Here is a 20,965-nt window from a genome sequence, read left to right as displayed (position 1 = left end):
GGAAGAAAGCTCTACCATGCTAACACTCCTCAAAGGAAAGTTGTCATGAATAAAGAGGGGAATTGCATAATGATAAAAGACTCAATTCTCCAAGGCTTAACAGTCTTTAATAGGTATGTACCTAAGAGCAAAGCATCAAACTGCTTGAGGCAGAAACTCATACAACTACAAGAAATAGTAGATGAATCTACTATTATACTTGGAGATTTCAACTCCCCTCTATCAGATATGGGCATATCCAACATGCAGAAAATCAGTAAAGGCACTGTCAATCAACTGGACGTAACTGACATCCATGGACTACCTTAGCCAACAATAGCAGAACATACATTCTCCTCAAGTTTTCCTGGAACATACACCATTAAAGACTACATTCTGGGCCATAAAACACACCTTCACAAATTTCAAAGAATCATACAATGTCTGCTGTCAGACCACGATAGAATTAAACTAGAAACAATAACAGAAACATAGCTGAAAATTCCCAAAACACATGGAGATTCAACAACACTTCCAAATAAACATGGGTCACAGAAGACAACTCAAGAGAATTTTTAAAATATTTTGATCTATGTGAAAATGAAAAATGGCATTTTTTAAAAATTTGTGGGATGCAGCAAAAGAGGTACTTAGAGGGAAATTTATGGCATGGAAAAATATATATCCTATATTTCATATACAGCATATATTTCATCAAGAAAGATCTTTCTCTCTCTCTCCCCCTTTGTCAAGCTGCTATGTAGTGATGGATATCAAATTGGAAATTGACTACTGGAAGGAGTGGGGCACAAAGGAGCAGGAGGCAGGGAATACAAAGGGGCATAAAGAAACTCTTCAGGATGATAGATATATTCATTACTGTAATTGCAGTGAGTTTATGAGTTCATATATTTATATAAATATATTATCAAAATTTATCACGTTGTATACCTTAGAAGAGTACAATATATTATATGTCCATTTACCTCAATAAGCTGTTAATTTTTTTAAGTATACACTTTAAAACATTTTTTATTTCTCAATTTTTTGATCATCTTTCCAACAAAAACTCACATGGAAAAGGAACCACTACACTTATCAACAGCAATAATCAACAAAATCTAGTGTGGTGACCACAAGTATAAGATCAAAACTAAATGTAATGTTTCAGTGTGTTGAACTTAAATAAAAATCTTAAGTCTGGCAAAATAAGACCTAACTACGTACTAAAACAGTAGTAACACAGACATCATGAAACAAAACTTCTGGTACATCAAGTATTTCTCACAAAAGAATATTTTGATAATTATATATGTTATATATATTTGATAGTTACATAATAAAGAAAATAAAGAGTTTCTGTTTTCCTTAACACACACATGGGTTTTAAAAGTGGACTGTGAACTTTATTTCTTATATGAAACATTTCCTGGATATGTAACATCTGCCAACCCAAAAAACCAAGTTATGCCAAATGTGGCTTTCTATATCCAATTCAGCAAATGTAGCATTATGGAAATAAAATACTTCCACTAACACCTTTGAATAGAGAATGGGATATTAAAAAAGAAGTAAAATACAAAGTTTCCAATCATAATTGGGCCAATTTTCAATCTTGGATTAAATTACTCATTTTGCCTATACTAGTTTCATCTTCATGTAAACCCTTAGACTTTAAAGTTCTCATTGGTTTAGGAAAGGACAATGAACCATGTCCTTCACGTCATAGATTTTCCTAATTTTTCTTAGTAATTCATATACTACCACACCATCAGAAAATACATATCCAGTGTAATATGTATCTCAGTACTGATAGTGGCCATGGCCAGAAAACTAGATAATCTTTTTCTTTCAGTATTCATGCTTACTGTTTTGTGACTGAGGTCAATTTTGGTATGTAATTGATAAGATAATTATCCATATACATCAGCTAGACAGACATGCCTAAGTTTCCACTAAGCTTCTAATACATATATGATTATGTGGGCAATTAAAGAAGCCAAAAAAGGACAGGAGGAAGAAATTTAAACTTTGAATAAGACAATATGGATTTTGTGTTCACATTCTGGTTTTCCAGTTTTGGGAGTTTTAATTTTCCCACCTAAGAAATGGGAATGATAAACAATTATATCATAACTCATTTTATATTCTTAATGGTTTTAAACAACAAAGCACCATGCATACACATCCATAAAGTATTGTCATCTGATTAGTGGGGGAAACACAAGAGTGTGGATTCCTATTTTGGGTCTTTCTAATTTCCTTCAGTAAGTAGGTTCATTGATCATTGTTTATTTCTTATTGAGAATCACTTATATATTCCCCTTAAAAAGTGGTTTCAGGGCCTGAAAGGAATGGTTCTTCTTTGTATCAATTCAAATTTGAAGAGATAGCAACCTTTCAAACCAACCTAGAAAATAAGTATTTACCATACAGTTATAGACTCCATAGTCTGTTACTTTATTGCCAGGATGAATTATGAAAGCATTTTCTCCACATATTTTGTTAACTTATATGAATGACGTTATGTTGACATGACTCAACAAGATTAAAGGTGCATGATTCAGTTACTTGACATCAGTCACTCTGTAAAATAAACCACTGATGGTGCCATATAACTTTCATTTGAACCATTAAACATCTGATGTTTTTTTCCCATTGAAAATAATTGAAGAGCCATTTATTTTACGTTTAAATTAGTCTTTTGTAATTTATTTATCCAACAGTTTTGTCATTAGTATAGCAATGGCTATCACACAGATGACAAGAAATTTCAGCACAAATATAAATTTCGGCAAATAGCATTCTGTAGTTAGTTCATATTCTGTATCCAAAAGCTTCTATTCTGAATATCTGAATAGAATGAGGATGGTTGTTAACAGGAATGAGCTCACTGTCAAATATAGATCATGGAAAATTCCAGGCAAAAGACAGGAAATAATGTATCATTTACTTAAAATATCTTTTCCTACTCTTCAGTTGCATGGTGGAAAGGGAAAACAGAGGAAGGGAGAGTGCTATTTTGTCAGGGATGGAAAGCTGCAAAATAATGAGAAGTGCAATCAGTAGACACTTGAGATTATGCACATTTTGACTCCATTTGATGTTGCTAACACTTTGTTTAGATTTACCCTTAACCTTATGATGCACTTTATTTTACAAGAACAGCCAGGAAGGAAATAAAGAAGTAACTTCTGTTGACTGGTGTTGCATCAATGAATGAGGAATGGGAGACACAGTTTGGACCCAGACTTCAGGACATAATTTGCATCTGACAGTATGATTCATTTTCTGGCTTTCTATCACTATATTATATAATTAGTGCCCATCAAGCTCTGTGTAGCAGACTTCATGAGCTAAATATGGTACAAGTGGATGACATGAATGGATCACTGTGAATTAGGCATGGGAGTCTCTTCTCTCTGCCTAATACATGCATAATTTCATTTTCAGGTGGGATGAAGTTAGTTTTTTCTCCTGCAGTATTTAGTGATCCTTCTAATTGTATAACATCATAGGAAACAAAAATAATATTGAATACCTTATTACTATAAATTGAAATTTCTAACAGAAAATTGAGAATGTTGTAATGTACATATTTTTTATATTGTAATTCTTTGTATGTTGACAGATGGTAACTACATATATCATGGTGAGCATTTAGTAATGTATATAATTGTCAAATCACTATGTTGCACAACTGAAATATTGTATATCAACAATATTTCAATTAAAAAAATAAATGTATTTTTTTAAACCATACTTTGGGACCACTAGGCATAAAGGAGATAGTAAACCATAAGGATTCCATTTGCCTTGTTCATTTAATTGAGTTTTATCATCTTCTTTTAAGGTGCTACATACTCTTATCAAATAATTCAACCCCAAAATGGTACAAATTAAAAAACACATTTCTATAAATAATCTATAGAATTTTCTTATGATGAAAAAAGTTTAAAAAATTATTTTTCAACTGCCTGTTTTATTTTAAACTTACTGTGCAAGTACTGAGGATACAATTTCATTGTGATTTTTTGTAAATATTGATAAAACTACTACTGTTCAATGGACTACTAAGCAAGAAAGTAGAAGGATGTTAGCTGTAACATCCGTTTCAAATAATCAACATGGGCAAAGCAGAATAAATAAAGCAAAAGACTAATTCATTAACACAACAAGTATTTATTGATCATGGCACTATGTACCAGAAAAAGACACAGTAAATTAATGAGGAGAAACTCATTCTATGAAGCTGTCCTACAAAGAAAACTGGGTGAACACCATTGCTTCTATCACTGGGGAGTTGTAATCATTCAACAAACAGCAGAAAAACGTGACCCTTGGGAAACTTACTTGACCTTCTGATCCTTAGTTTTTCATCTATGGCATGAAAGAAGTAATAATAGTACCTGTTTCATATATTGCTGTGATATGACTTCAGTAATACATACAAAACATTTAGAAATGTGGCAAAGAGTAAGTATATAATAAACATACTAAAATAAAACGTAACAAATGTATTGACTCCAGGTTATAATTATACACTATAATAAATATAAACTTTTTGTAAGGATAGATCTTTAATATCTTAGAATAGAATCTATATCATTTTCCTCTTAAGCACTGGATAAACAGAAACATATCCTCTTGAGGTGCTCCCATTTTTTGCCCATTTGTCCTGATCTTTATGATTTCTGGGCCTGTTCCCATTATGTTGACTCTGAGTATAAACCCTGTCAAAGTGAATCTTCTTCATCATTCCCCCTGAAATCTTCCAATATAATGTTACTATTGAAAGTAGTTTCTGAGCAAGGGTGAAAGAAAATAAAACTCACAGTTATCCTCCAGATGAGGAAGATAATGCCTGAATTGCACCTACTTGCAAGGATATTGTTACAGTAAAAAATAATTCTTTAGATTAGATTCTTTCCTTGCTTCAGAAGTAGTCTACATGCATCAGTGAAACTAGCAGAGTTCTCCATATAGATCTGTAAATCACTGAGAAAGGAAAGCATCCTTTTCATGTACATATGGACAATAGCCAATGATTGGCCAAAACTAGCAGGTACCAACTTATGAGAGATTTTGTGCATCTCCTTCCCATTTTCACACCCAGTGACAGTTGGTAGCTTAAAATCAACCAGGTCACTAGTTATTTAAGAACAGTTTCTAGGTATTTTTACTTTAATCACCCAACTGCTCAACCATCCATCTGCCAATCCCTCCTTCCATTGAGATGGACATTGATCCATCCACCTTCCCACTCATCCATCCTTTCAGGTACCCATCTCTACATCCAGCCATCCACTCACGCACTTATTCACCCACCTGTCATCCATCTATTCATGCAACTGCCTATGTGCACATCTATCTTCACCTACATCTACATCTACTACCTACATCTTAAATTGGTAGCTTGGGATCGTCACGTGGGTAATTGGCATATGCTAAAGTCTGGGTATTTTGCTTTTTTGGAGGGCTATTTACTAAACAATTCATGGTGTTTAACACTAGCACAGTACTGTCAACAACCAAGTGATTATTCCCTTCCCCTGGAGTTTTTCTTTTCTTCTATTACATACCAGTTTATTTCAAACTGACCATAAAAATCAGGGAATGGCCGAGCAGCTTCATATATTAGGCCAGTGGATTTGTCTGCCCCTTTCCTTATATAGAAGAGAATGTAGGAAGCCCACAGACTTAGAAAATGCTCAGCACAGAGGACCCGGAACAAGGTGAGGGCATTGGGAGGCAAGATACTAGTGTCCTAAGAGGTAGAACTTGGGGAGAGAGGTTGGGGGGCATGTGGAATGGATATTAATTTCACTCCATAGATCACAGTAAATATGTTTAAATTATTTTTCCTATACAATTTAATTTTTCTTTTGAGCCCCATTCCACCAAATTCTAGGAACTTAATCTCAGTCTTCATTACACTCCCTCTGGAGTTACACCTGAGTTTGAGTCCACAGTATCACAGTGTTGAATAGAGGTATCATACAGCTGATCACTGGTGATATCAAATATTCTCATTAACATTTCATTTGTCAAGGAATACCCTTTCCACGTTTTTTTTCCCCATCACTGATTTACTCAGATTACTGCTGGCCATCTTTGCAATGTGGTAAATATTCTACTGCTCCCATCAACTGTGAGCCTTAGGAAACTGTGAGGGTTAACTCAGAAACATCTTCCCTGATACCCTTTACAGGATTTCCACGTTCCCATGCTCTATATGGGATGGTTTGGAGAAGGTGATCGATCACAGAAGACCCTATGCTCTCAGACACTTAACCCGTGGAGTATCATTGACTTCAGAAATGAAAAGGATAAATGATGAGTAGAGTAAGAGATGTTTAATCAGTTCTATGCAACCTCCTTAAAATTCTATAGCATAAAACCACAAGACTCCAAATGACCAAAAATTAACAGAATTCAATTTCTGACATCTTTCTCCTCCTGCTGGAATATATCAGAACATTTTCCATAGGGTCTGTCAGCAGAAAATGATTTACTCTCCCTTGCTGTCCCATCTCTTTCCCTTGTACTGAGGAATATTTTTCAGTGCAGACTTTCTTTTATAGCATCATGGAATTTACAGCTCCTGAATGCTTTTAGACCTATGCTTTTACAATTCAAAGATTAAGGTTGGAGAACTTAGAAGGTCTTTTATTTATTTTTTTTTTCTGCTCCACATTTCTTAACTGAGATGAACACATATGACTATATGGCAGAAACACTAAGAGGTGGAAGAAAGAATAAGTTACATAACTGCAAACATGTTTGATAAAACTTAAAATACTCATATTCCACCATACTTGCTTTAACATGTTTTCTTATAAGACAAGGACAGAAATCTCTTTTAAAATAATTACATGGCTCATGTTTTATAAGTGGTTGTAGAGTCAAGTGAAGGGTTCAAGCAGAGTACTTGGGCAGGAAACAAGTGACCTTCTAAGGCTTAGGTCCAGGAACGTCTAGTATAGAATGTGATCTGACACCTATATCACTAGGGGGTAGTTAAGAAGACAAGAATAGCCATGAACTAGAAGGCAGAACAACAACAAAAAAGACTTATTTTATATATTCCACATGTAATCTCTGTACCTTTTTCTCCTAGATCCCTGAAAATTAAAGTGAGAGCATGTCTCAGGGTACCCATAAAATTTGTCTTTTTTACTTTCCCTTTTAAAAATTGGCACTGGAGAATTAGACTAAAATCTAATGAAGAATGTGAGACATCATAAAGGTCCATTAAATGCTGAAATTCAGCAATGTTTTTGAGTAGCTGTAACATCTTAAATAAAATTCCTACCTAATATCTCCTTTTTCTGGAGAATGTGAACTACTGATAACATATTCACAATTTTGGATATACCCTTTTCTAAACCTTTTCAATAATTCACAGCTTCTCCTAACTTCTACAACCTTATAAGAGGATAATGAATCACTGTGAGTATGAGCTTAATACAAATTATTTCATGTCCCAAGGAGAGGAAGAAAACATCACAGAGAACATTCTAAATGAAAGGAGTGATCCTGATTCCACACTATTCCAAAAGGAGGATTCATTCAAATACATCTGTTAATCTTTCTCACAAAGACAAATGTTGTAAGAGTTGGCCAAGGAAGGACAGATAATATAACATGAAAATCCCCTGCATGATTATAGTGTTTCTCTAGAGTGTGCTTATTGTTAATTTATGACTTTGCACCTTCCACAAATACTATTGGGAATAAGTTCTTCTAGGCACTTTTAGTCCTGTATATGTAAGTTCATAAGTAAGAAAATATATTCAGGAAAAATTATGGGGCAGTATCCATTACTTAAATTAACCCGTGGAGTATCATTGACTTCAGAAATGAAAAGGATAAATGATGAGTAGAGTAAGAGTCGTTTAATCAGTTCTATGCAACCTCCTTAAAATTCTATAGCATAAAACCACAGACTCCAAGTGACCAAAAACTAACAGAATTCAAAGAAAGTTATACATATAGCATGAATTAGTGGACCCTTGTGATACATAATACCCACTTCACTTGGTGCATATAATCCCTTACACATCAAAAAGTACATATTTTATCCAGGATTAATCTGTACTAAGATAACATGTAGTACAATATAAGGTGCCTCCTCACCAGAAAACAGTACTAGAATTTTCATTATTTTCTGCTTTGAAGGTAATACCAAAACAACAACACCAAAAAATGAAAAATAAGTCTATAAATACTACTGTTCTCAACTCATCTTGGAAGAAATACCTCTATGGCATATGCCAAGATCATGTAGGTCAAACTACACATTGGACCATAAATGCACAGGTTTTGTCCATCAGTTATGGCAACTGGAGAGCCATTTCTACAGCTCTTCCCAAAACCTAGCTCTTTCATCTTAAAAAGGCAGAAAGTAGCATTAAGTTCAAGCAGAACTCAAATTCATGGCATCCAGAAGATAACCATGCTTGCGTTGTGAGTTCCCCAGGAGTTTTGATAGATAAGATAAATTATTTTGTCAGTTTTTACTTATGCTTATAAGCCACTTAAAATCCTTTCTGGAACATCATATCTTATTACTAATTTAAACAAATTGACTGATTAAAGAGAGAAATGTACTTTTGGAGGCAAACAAGTCTCACTTTCAATCCCAATGCTGTCACTTAATAGCTGTATGAATTTAAACATATTGCAAAAACTTTTTGGGTATCAGTTTCCTCGTATGTAAAATAGGGATAATACATGTATATATGTATGTGTGTGTCTAAATATATATATAAAACAACTAGCAGAATGATTAACCAAGAATCAGTGCTGGCTAACCACTGGTTCTTTTATGTTCATTTTCACCTTTCTGTTGTTAAATACAAAAGACATGTTGAGAAAATGATGAAAACAAAAATCTTACACATTATTCAGCTTTAAAAGTCTATTTGGAAGCACTGCTTAGCTGAGGTTGCCTAGAATATAGACCCTGAGATAAAGCTTGAGTACTGTTGCTTTATTGGGAAATGCCAGAGTAGCAAAAATGAATATAAAGCAAGGAAGAATGAAAAACAAAAGGCTGGTGCATTGCCCAGAGGTCCTTGCTTCATGAACAGACACAAACCTTCCCTCACAGACAGGCTACCAAGAAATGCCATGCTCCACAATGGACGTAGAAGGGGAAATGGAGAGTGATTTCATCTGTCTGCTTTTACCTTCTTCCACTGGTCAATGTTTGCCTGTGGAGAGTTTTAGTTTGCATCTTACAGGTCAGACAATAGGGAGGTCTCTTGAGTAGCAGCTGGAGCTGAGCAAAGGACCAATGGCTCCAGGGACAAAGTAACCTAAAAATCTGTAGCAAAACCTAAGAGATGTCAAACAGTGTATTCATGTTCCTCACCATCTTTTCTCCATCAGATTTGCTCGAGTGTCATGTGGCACCAAGTTCTCTTTCTTGAGTCCCAGAAACATTTATTATTGGATTTTAAGCATATGCAGATGAAAGAGGTCTTTCAACACCAGAAGTATATGTAGAGATGTTAACAAAATCTGAGGCAATGGCAGATGACTTAACAGCATCAAAATTAGATACTAACATCCCAGTCTTATTGTCCAGTTTTGAGTTCTGCAGTCATGGCTCAGGACAATAGATTACAGTGTTGTATACCAGGTAACAGAGAATTGTAGGCTTATCCTAAACTTTCAAAAGAAATTTTTGATTAGTAGAAATTGACATTTTAGCTTAGAGGCATGCTGGAATAATTCTTGACCTGTAGCAAAAGCAGCAAATGTCTTACCCTCATTTTGTACCTGATTCTAAGATGTTGTGCTTGAGTATCAAAAAGTTGAGGCCTCAGTGCCTTTGGCATTGTTAAGCCCAGCACAAGTATAAGAAAATGTACTCACTTGCATTCTGAAGACAATTACTCGTTGATTTTTCTGAAAATGTATTTTCTAATGCCTCAGAACACCTTTCACCAATAAGGAATAGACAAAGTTGTTAATAGCTACATTTTGAGAAAGCAAAGAATAATAGAATGATTTGTGAAAATTACTACTTTGTTTTTGGACTTGTAGCTCAGTTTTTTAAAGAAACTCTTCTCCAGACATAAATATAATATGAGCAGATTTGTAATAACAAAAAAGTTACACTGGAAGGTCTAATTTCACATATTTAGCACATTCAAATGTTAAAAGACTCCTATAACTCATTACATAAATTCACCTACTTCTTTTTGTACACTAATTATTTAGTTGTTTTGGTAAAATATTATAAATGGTCATTTTCATGGTGTCTGGTCCTGCTGGCTATAGCACTAACTAGCTGTGGAGCTCTCAGAAAATCACCTTTCTTCTTTGTTACTCAGTTTCCTCATCTATAAGAATGAGATATGACAGCTATTTTGATGATTGATAGGGTTAATTGTGGAGAAAAGTGATGGTCATTTGTCAAGTGCTCAAGAAAACTTGGCTGTTGCTTTTATTATTTAGTAGTAGTAGTGGTAGTATAAATTATATAATGCAGAAGGGTTCAAAGATGAGATTCATAAATCACACCAAGTCCACATTACATAAATAATCATCCTTAATAATAATTGAACAGTATTTTGGCATCTTTTTACACATGCATACAGATAAAAGACTATAAACATACAAAAAACAGGCCGCCAAAGTAATCTTCTATAATGAAGATAAAACTCTATTTTCTATTCATAAATAAAAATAACAAATTTAACTGTACTTAAATGTAATAGAACTAAGAACTAAAGGGAAAGTAAGATTACTGAACTTCAAATATTTTCTACACAATTCAATAAGTTTTAGATGCAAGAAGCAATAGATATTAGTTCTTACAAGAGCCTTTTGAGATAGAAAAACAAAATTATAAAAACCATTAAGAGATTGAAATCATTAAGTACTCTTCAGTTTTGTCTTATTTTGTTGTGAGATATTATCAATTGTCTCCAAGTTTTGATAAATGAAGTAAATCCATAACTTTTTTCATATTTCCTCCCTTATTCCTTTTGGAAAGATACATAATTAATTCTGTTATTTTCAAGATATATAACATTTACATTCTGATATTAAACTATAATTCTACCATTTCAAAGCAAAAAATGTGTGTTATATATTTAAAAGAACTGAAGTTTTTCAGTTTTATATTGTTTTCTTTTTGTTTCATTATTTTTGTTTTAAGTGTTTAGTCTTTTGTTTTAAACTACAGCTCCTTTAAGTGTGTCCATTGTTTCATTTACCTCATGGTTGTCTGGATTTCATAATCAATTGATTTTTTTCAAGGAGAGCTCAAATGTGCAATATTTTTGGTGCCTGCCTGAGATGTTTGCTTCTTCCCTTTATCCTCAGAAGACCACTTGGCTTGGTATAAAATTCTTGGGTCTGGATCACATTGTCCCATCATAGCTTTCATAACCATTGCTTCACTATTATCTAGCATTGAGCTTTGTACTAGTCAAACCATGACTTCCCCCATTCACCCTGGTTGCCTGGATTTCATCAGAATTTCTGTTTTCAAGAAGGTTTCTTAATGCTCTGCTCCTTGACATTTTCCTGCTTAGAAATATCTTCTAACTGCTTTTACACTTGCATAACAGCATGGGCTATGTATAATATTCTTCAGAAAGACTTTCTTTCCCACAATACTTGATAGACATGATTTTACTGTCTTTTGGAATTAATTACTGCTGTGCAGAAATATAAGCACAGCCTTTAAATGGTATAATAATTAAGAAATCATTTCTTACCCTTCAGACTCAAAAATGTATTCAAGATACATCAATAATTTCCCTTGAAACATTAGTAGATTCCTTTTTTTATTTACTTCAGAGAAATTATCTTCAATTATATCTTTGAATACTTCTGTCCCCTTAGTTGAATTACCTAACTCAGGTACACCAATTTTCTTAATGTTGAACAGTCTCTGTCTCATTTCTCTTTTTTATCTTCTTCTAGTTGTTTTAATTTCATTTTCATCAACATTTATTGTGATTATATTGAGCCTTTCTTCTATGCAGTTATTTCAAGAATGAGCTGAATCAGCTATTTCTAACTTGTTTCTTAATTATATAGCAGTATTATTTTGAGCCCTCCATTTTTATCCTAGTCTGCTCTTTTGCCATTTTATCTTTGAAGTTCTGTTTTATTGAATCTGTGTTCTTATTATATCCTCCCATGAAAATAAAACATCTATAGGAAATGTCTTTCTATTTCTTATTTTTCAAACCTGGGTTCTTTCCTTTTTTATTGTATACCTTTATTTCTTTTCAGATAATAGCATTTTTTCCTTTTTATCTCATTATGATTAATCCAGATAGCTAGAGCCAAGACTCTTTTCCCTGATAAAGTATTAACATGTTTTCTTTGATTCTCATTCCATTTTATTTGAAACCTAATTGTGCTCCATACAACAAAATGGAAAAAAAATGAATGGGAGATGAGAAAAGGGAAAACTTTACTGACACTACTAACAACCTTTGTTAGTAGGCTCCATTTCCTATTCAGCAATTTAGTTAAACACCTTGCACCAGAGTCCTTCACACTTAGTCAATACATTCTATTCCTGTGGAAGGATAACCGTAGGCTTCAAAGCATTCCCCCAGTTCAACATGGAGCCCATCAGGAGAGTCGATTCCTATGATTCACACACACTATTTCATTTATTCATTCATTCTGCAACCATTTCGTTCTCCCTACCTCTCACTCCTCAGTAGTTCTTCATATCATGGGAGAGAAACTTTAGCTAGGACTCTCAATGAACCTCATCCATTTAACTTCCATCCATCCTGTGGTTTGTTTATTTTGTCTTCTTTCTTCTGATCTTGTGCATGATTACATGATCAATATCTCATTAAAATACAGTATTTAACTTTAAATATTAAGCACTCCAAAGGCAACATACATTCCAAAGAGCAGCTAGGCTACAACTCATTGGGTAACTGTAAATGCACCAAATATATTCTTAAGGAGGGAAGCTGGCTTATTTTGAGTCAGCCAGAATGGACAGGCAGAGAGAGAGAGAGATAATATGAATGAAACCAAACAGCAAAAGACACTGGAGCCACTGGCCATGGTTGCAGACCAGGATGAGAATGCATCTGGACAAACAAGTAAAGGATTGAAGGGGCTCATCAGTCCTAGTTGAGATTAAATTATTGATATTAAAAAGTCCAAAGTAAGATATCAAGAATCCCATAAATTGAGCAGGAACAATAACAGTGAGATGTTATCAAGGCACTGCTTCATAAAATAAGTAGGTAATTATAATCTGTAGGAACTGGGAAAGGACCTAGCTAACAAGCTGGAATTCAGAGGCAGGATCTTAGGAAAGTAAAGTCAGAAAGAAGGCCTGGATTTTTTAGAGTAACAGGATAACTCTATTATATAGTGGAAGTAGAACCCAGAAGATGGACCAAAGACTAGATCACTTAAGTAGTTATGGAAAGTGAGAGTTGAACCTAAGAAATGACAAGTATGCTAGGTAAGTACTAGGGTTCTAGATCTCTTGTTTGACTTTTTATTAACCCCCATTCAGTTTATCACTGGAACAATCTGATATTTCCTTTACCACTTAGGATGGCTCAGAAACTGAGTTGGGATAGAGTCTTTAGGAAGAAATATCATAACTGTCAAGTATAAATCTGGAAATGGCAGAGGCAGAAGAAAGCCTTCTGGAAGATAGCTGGTGGTAAATTTGTACACAATCAGGTTGTACAAAGAATTTTCCCAGTTAGAAGAGCAAGATTTTGGTCCACTAGGGGCACTGAATATAGGTGCCATACAGGTTATTATTTTCACAGATTTTCACCTTACCCTGAGGTTTTACTTTAACCACAATTGCAATAACCCAGTGACAATGTGTTTTAAGACATCTACTTGGTTAAGTATGATTAAGATACTCAGTTTCTCTTTAGAATTTCCCTGCCCACTGCTACCCATCTCTTCACCTTCCCCAGTAAAAAAGTACATTTTTATATCTTTTATGTGAATTGTTACAGTGGCAGTATTTTATTTTGTAAACACTGAATTACTTGGCAGATCCACTAACCACTTCCTGAACTCATCAGACTGCCTGATGCTGTGTGTCCCTTAGCCATTAATTCCTACTAAGGTAAAGTGTTCTTTTCAGAAGTAGTTTTGGGCAGCCACTAACTTACGATGGCAGGTGGAAAATTCTTTGTGCAAAGGGTGATGTTGTGCATTCCCAATACAGTTTCCAAAAATATTCTCTGTGTATTTATTGTAATCCAAAAACTTTAAAAAATATTAAACTTAATTTTTTAATAATGACAAGTATCAACACTACCCACCATTGAGCATCTAACAGTTATTTGTAACCTACACAACTGAATAATACTAAACTTAAGAAAACCTATGAAGTTTTCTTTTTTCATTTTACCTTAACATAGGATCCTAAATATTTAGTGTAAAATAGCAGTTAACTTAAACTAAAATTTAAAAGAATTCTGTGATAGTAGCCAAGATGCACAGGTTATTTTCATTACCTTTTACCCCCATTACTATGTAGCTTAGTTTACAAAATTAAGGTGATGAAAAAGCCATCCTTATATTCACAGAGTAAGGGATATAATCATCAGACAGTGACACACAGACATGTCTGAAGCAGAAATTCTGGGTGACCATCTATCAAGAATGCTGTGGAGCATGTTAAAACTTCTTTTAATTGAGTAAGATTCTCAACATCTCTAATAGTCTATGATTATTTTCTATTCCAAACTTTATCAAAGTTGATTAAGAAGAGATAAGGGAAGTAAAAAAGATAAAATCTCATAGATATAATTCTCAAAGAGAATAATACTCAAAATATATAGGAAATTCTTAAAACCAATAATCTCTACAATATCATGGAATTACACTAAAAAATGAAGAGACAAAATCTAAAGCAGCAGTTTTCAAAGTATAGTCCAGAACATTCACGAGTCCCTAAATTTCATTCACGTAGCTGCAAAAATCAAAACTATTTTTGTAATAACACTAAGATATTATTTATTTCTCCTTATTTGCTCATATGTGTACAATGGAGTTTTCCTGTGAAAAAGAAAGTACATGTCTAATCATTTCATTGCTATGATAGTTAATGAAATGAATCTTTACACATTCATTTTTAAAATTTTTTTATATGGCAGGTTTTGAGTATATATATATATGTGTGTGTTTTCAGAAATTAACTCAGATTTACTTAATCCTCTTATTGTGTCCTTATTTACTTTCTTCACTTTATATATGCTATAATCTTTGTAACTTCAATATTATCCATAAATCATTATTTTGAAATCTCATAGTTTTCCTTTTGCCTATTTGTAAACACAAAGGTTGGCACACTTTGTAGTCTTGTTTTACAATACTATTTTTAAATTTCTGTTTTAATTTCTAACATAGAAAAGTTTTAGAACTCTTCAGTAATCTTATGAGTATAAAGGAGCCCAAAGACAAAAAAAGGTTGAGAAGCACTGATCTAAACAAACTTCTATATTTAAACACAGAGATCTCTGATGAGCACACAATACTCTATAATTGAACTATCAAATTATACAAAATATATAAAGAGGCACCACTGTGGCCAAAGATGAGTCCAAAAGTTGTGCAAAAGTGGAGTAGCATTAGTCAGAAATGCTAAATTCAGTATCAAAGCCTCTCAATTTCAAAAAAATAAACAAAAGTTATAATTTTGCCTAAAGAAGATGATCTGAAGATGAATGGAGACAAAAATGTTTCTAATAATACTTTTACAATTAAAAACAATAACTTCTATGTTCAGTGTACTTAATCTGGACAAGGGGTAAATAAATTTGTTTCCTTTCTGCTATTGCAGAAAGGTGCTGCTATGGAGTAATATCGTCTTATTGGGATATGTTGGTGGGACAGAGGGACAGAATCATAGAAGAGAAGGCAGAAATGAGTTATATATGCATAAATGTTTATCTTGTTTAATTACTTCTAACACATGTAACCTTTCTGGTAGTTCAGAATGTTAAAGAATATTATATTAGCACTACTAAAAATCTATGTAATCAATTACTTAGTAATCTATGTTGAATAAAGTTCATATGTTTGAAAAATTTGCGTGTAATAAAACTCTTCTAAATTTAACATATATTATTACCAAGTTTCTCAACAAAGGTTTTTGGTTAGATTTCACAGGGTCTTTGAACATTTCATTAAGTTGCCTAAAAAGTGTTTATGTAAGAATATTGGGGCACTTTTCTGGAATATGAGCCATTACATTAATCAAAGTCTCAAGGAATTTTGAGTTCCAGAAAATATTCTTTATGTACTACTTACAGCTAATTTTCACCATAACATTCAATCAAAATGGCTAAGTATGTATAGTGCAGAACTTTTTAAAAAGCTCTTTGTCATCAGGACCATTATAATGAGGTCCTACTGTAAGAAATGGTCCCTTTTTTCTTATCTACAATTTACAAATATATATCCATATGAGGATACAGAAATATCATCAGAAATGTCCCACATAATTCATTTTAAAGAATGTTTGAACTTCTGAGAGCTGTCAAAGTTTCCAACAAGGAAAATGAATAGTATATATTGTTTAATTGGGGATGATTCAACATTCTTCTAATGTTTACCTCACAAGAAAATGTTTTAAGACAATATGGAAAGCAGCTGATTAAATGAATAGGATTTATAATAATGTGCATTTCATTAAGACTTAATATTCCTTTCTTAAATTTTGTATGTGCTAAGACCAAAATGGGAAATTTCCTGTCTATTTTAGCTTCAGACTTACAAACTTTCCTCTGTTTCTTTACTCTAATGGAAAAATTAATAAGCTGAAATGCACAGAATGACATTTTTGAACCCAGGGAGAAGAATAATCAGACATTACTAAGAAAAATGAATTTATTTCACAAACAATAAATATTTTTATATGTGACTATCATTTATAAACCTTGGATACTAGTCATTATTCATACTAAATATTAATGAATTAGGAAACCAAATATATTTAATTTCATCAACGCATGCTATAGATAATGCAATGAGCTAAGGGCATATTTTTCAGTAGTAGTTTCAACTATATATAGCAGAAAAAATTGAATAACAGGATTTATTAAAAAGTTTATTTTTCTCTCATGTGAAAGAAACCCAGAGCCACAGGCAACCCAGGCGTAATGAACTGATTTTATGAAAGAATTCGGCCCCTTCCAGCTTTCCCCTCTACTATCCCTAGCTGTCCTCTGTGCTGCTCATTTCCAGGAGGCTGCCCCAGCACTGGAGGCAACAGAATGAAAAAAGGCATGTCTCCTCCCCTTTAAGGGAACTTCCCATGAGTCCTACACATCCCCAGTTCCACTGATTAGTCAGAACTGCACAATCACCAGTTGTGGTAAACAGAATGGCTCCCCAAATTATCCAACCCCAATCACTGGAATTTGTGAATATGTGAATACACAGCAAACCAGACTTTGCAGATGTAAATAAGGTTACAGTCCTTAAAATAGGGATATTGTCCTGGATTACTCAGTGGGGGCCAATTTAATCACTTTAGCCCTAAAAAATGGAGAATCTTCTCCAGCTAAAGGCAAAAGAGGGCACTGGCATATGGGGAAGTCAGAGAGATTCCAACTCATGTACCTTTGTTGGCCCTGAGATGTAAGGACCTACAAGCAAGTACCAGTGAGAGGCCTCTAGGTACTAAGGGCAGCCTGCAGCTGATGGCTAGCAAGGAAACAGGGTCCTAGTCCTACAGATTCAAGGAACTAGTTACTGCTAACAACATTAACAAGCTTAGAAGTGAATGCTTCCCAAAGCCTCCAATAGAGGCTAGTAGTAGCCAACATCCTGATCCCGGCTTTGTGAAACCCAGGCTTGGAGTAGAGAAACCAGCCATGCCAAGCCCAGACTTCTGACCTAAGAAAGAACTGTAAGATAACAAATTTGCATTGTTGTGAACTACTAAGTTTCTACTAATTTGCTACAGCAGCCATGGAAATCTAATACTTAGTCATACCCAGCAGCTATTAATACGGGTTGGGAAATGTACTCTCCTAGCTATGTGGCAGTGTGTGCAGCTGAAAACTCTAGGCCAATTTGCTTAAAAAAAATGGGGAGAATGTGTATTTGTCCACTAGTCTCTGCCATAGGAGGAGAAGGAAGATTTGAATAACAAATAAAAGGAGGAACAAAGTGGGTTTAGTATTTATGGAAAAATGGCAAAAAATGCAAAATGAATGAGTATACCTCTCAAAGAAGTTCAAAATTATTAGGGATATTTCAAAATATTAAACTCTTTGCCGCTGGATATACTGTACCTTTAGAACTGAATACAAGATAATACAATCAATGCATTTTCATCTCTCACATATGAAACTGACAAGTGGTGAGTTAATTTTCTAAAATGCCAATTACATTGAGGAATCATAATAAAATATGCATAACATAAAGATTGTATTTTAGTTTAAAACATAAATATGCATTCATTAGCCAATCTTTTTATGTAGAGTTTGGGCCTTTCTTTGAATGTACGGTAAATAATGGTTTTCTTGCATTCTTGCTAAAATTTTACATATTGAGTTTCTTTAAGATAGAGCAAAAACTTAAACTTTTAATGAAATCTGAGTACATAATCCTTCTAAAGTTTCTTCAGAAATCCATCTCTCCCACAACTAATTCATCATCATTTTTTATCATTTTTTACCTGTATATCTTTAGGCTTTTCAAAGTATTCAACTTAGTTTTCTACAACTTTCATTTACTTTGCGCTTACCTTTCCTCGGTGTTTGTAATATTTTGTTAAACTGTACAATCTCAACAGTAAGCACTGCTTGCATGCCTATATTTGGCTGTTGATGAATAAGAAAGAAATGAGGAGGTTTACTAGAGTGTTCATGGTGCTTGGACTTCCTTGGTAGAGAAAGTCTAAGTCAGTATATTTGCAGAGAGAATAGAGAACAGCCCTCTGTTGAAATTGTAGGATCAGTTAAAAAGAGTAGGATAAGAGAATTTATAATTTTTCACTATCCCTACAGAAAAACTAATGAAAATAAGACAGAACAGCAAATTATCTCTCTACCTACTTGTTCAATCTCTAGCTCATTGAGACCTTTGAACTATACCTCCCTCAAGCATATAGAACCATCAATCAGTTCTCACACTCAAGTAACTGCTAAGGCTGAAAAAAATTAACTCATATCATTTCCCTCTTCTTTTGGAAAGCTCTTGCTGCTTGTTGAGTCCCAGGAGTCAAGCAGTGTTTCTCAGATAAAAGGTGTGGCTGAGGAGAAGTCATTAAGAATGTGAGGTTCTTGTTATAATGGAGCAGGATGGGCCACTGAGCAAGGTGTGGAAAGAGGGAGCGAAGAGTAAGAGATCCTGTTCTATAAATGTTCTCATCTTCTGAAATGGCAACTTTAATTACAAATTTCTGAAGAGGAAAATAAACATTATTTTCTAGTAAAACAATTAAAAAGTTAATCTTCATACACTAAACTTTATCCACTAGAGAATTTCAATTATTCCTGACCTCACAAATCGATTCCACGTTTTAAAACAAGTTGTCATTTTCATTTGAGAATGATTTCTTTCCAGCACCAAGCTCTAAGTTTCTTCCCTTGGATTACTTTAACAGCTTTAATTTTTCTGATTTAATTATAAAAATATTAATGACAAAATATCAACACTTGAAGAGGTTTTTGAAGAAAAAAATAAACTGGAACTCTTACCATTCCAAGAAAACTATTTCCTTTTAAATTTCTCTTCCAGTGTTTATCTATATGCATACATTCTTTTGACATAATTGTAAACACAGTGTATGCTTTTATTATATTATTCTTTTTACAATTGACATTACATGATAAACATTCTTCCACATTTGTTAAATAGTTTTTACAATTTACCATTTGGGGAATTCCTTTCCAAACTAACATATGCTTCATGTTAGGACTGAAATTATTGGTACCATACCCTTGCCTGCCTTATCACAATATGCAGTCCATTGATCATTGTTTATATGCAGTACTAACTGCATGGTTTAGAGTTTGGGCTTTGGAATCAGACAGGTTTTGCTTTGAGTCTGGATTCTGCCACATAGTAGCTATATGATTTGATTCTTCAACCTCTTTGAACTTATCATTTGTGATTTGGGGGTAAAATAATACTTAAGTTACAGAAAAATTGCAAAGATTGAGTAAAATAATGCACTTAAAGCCCTTGACCACAATGCCTAACACAGTATTTAATACACGGTAGTTATGGTGAGGTAATTAGAATTTGTTCTTCCTAAGCACTACATGTCCTTCTATCCCCACATTTATAGTATTTTATAATTTAAAAATAAAAATTGGGAGTGAGAGAGGAAGACCCATTTTGACCCCATGCTCTTCACAATCCGTTCCTGACCATATTAGCCCTTGATGATGTCAGATGCCTGCTGCCTACCCTACTCATTAACCCAGCACCTACTACTCTGCCATTATTTATTTTCCTCCGAACAGGCCTTATCTCCTCAGATAAATTGCAAGCTACTAAAGGTCAGGATAATATTGTGCCTCTTGTGGCTCAATAGGAAGATGTCATCTGTTACATCTCCAAAGAAGTGTCCTTGTCCAATATTTCCATAGCATCCTGCATACTGGCATTGTTTCCAACTTGACTCATTTCCTTACACTTGCTAACAGGATTTTATAGTTTTGTCTCATGTTCCTTGGCCTGGCTTTACACATCTTTCAAATTAATGTTAAGAACATTTGGATTTAAAAAGAAGAGAACATAATGGAAGAAAATGTAGTTTTGGGTAGAGAATGGTGCATTTCAAACACTAAAGTGGATAAATTTAAAACGTTTGTTTAAACTTGTTTTCTGTTGTATTTATTTACTGTTACAAATCCTTTACTGAAGGAGTCTTAAACACAAACATATTTGAAACAAGAGGTTGTTTTCAACATATGTACAGGCATTATCTATGCAATTAGCCTCAGACTGAGAATCAGCCGGTTTCACTAAGCTTGGCAGA

This window comes from Manis pentadactyla, chromosome 5 (assembly GCF_030020395.1).
Source record: "Manis pentadactyla isolate mManPen7 chromosome 5, mManPen7.hap1, whole genome shotgun sequence".
Lineage (NCBI taxonomy): Eukaryota > Metazoa > Chordata > Mammalia > Pholidota > Manidae > Manis > Manis pentadactyla.
This window is presented reverse-complemented; position numbering follows the sequence as displayed.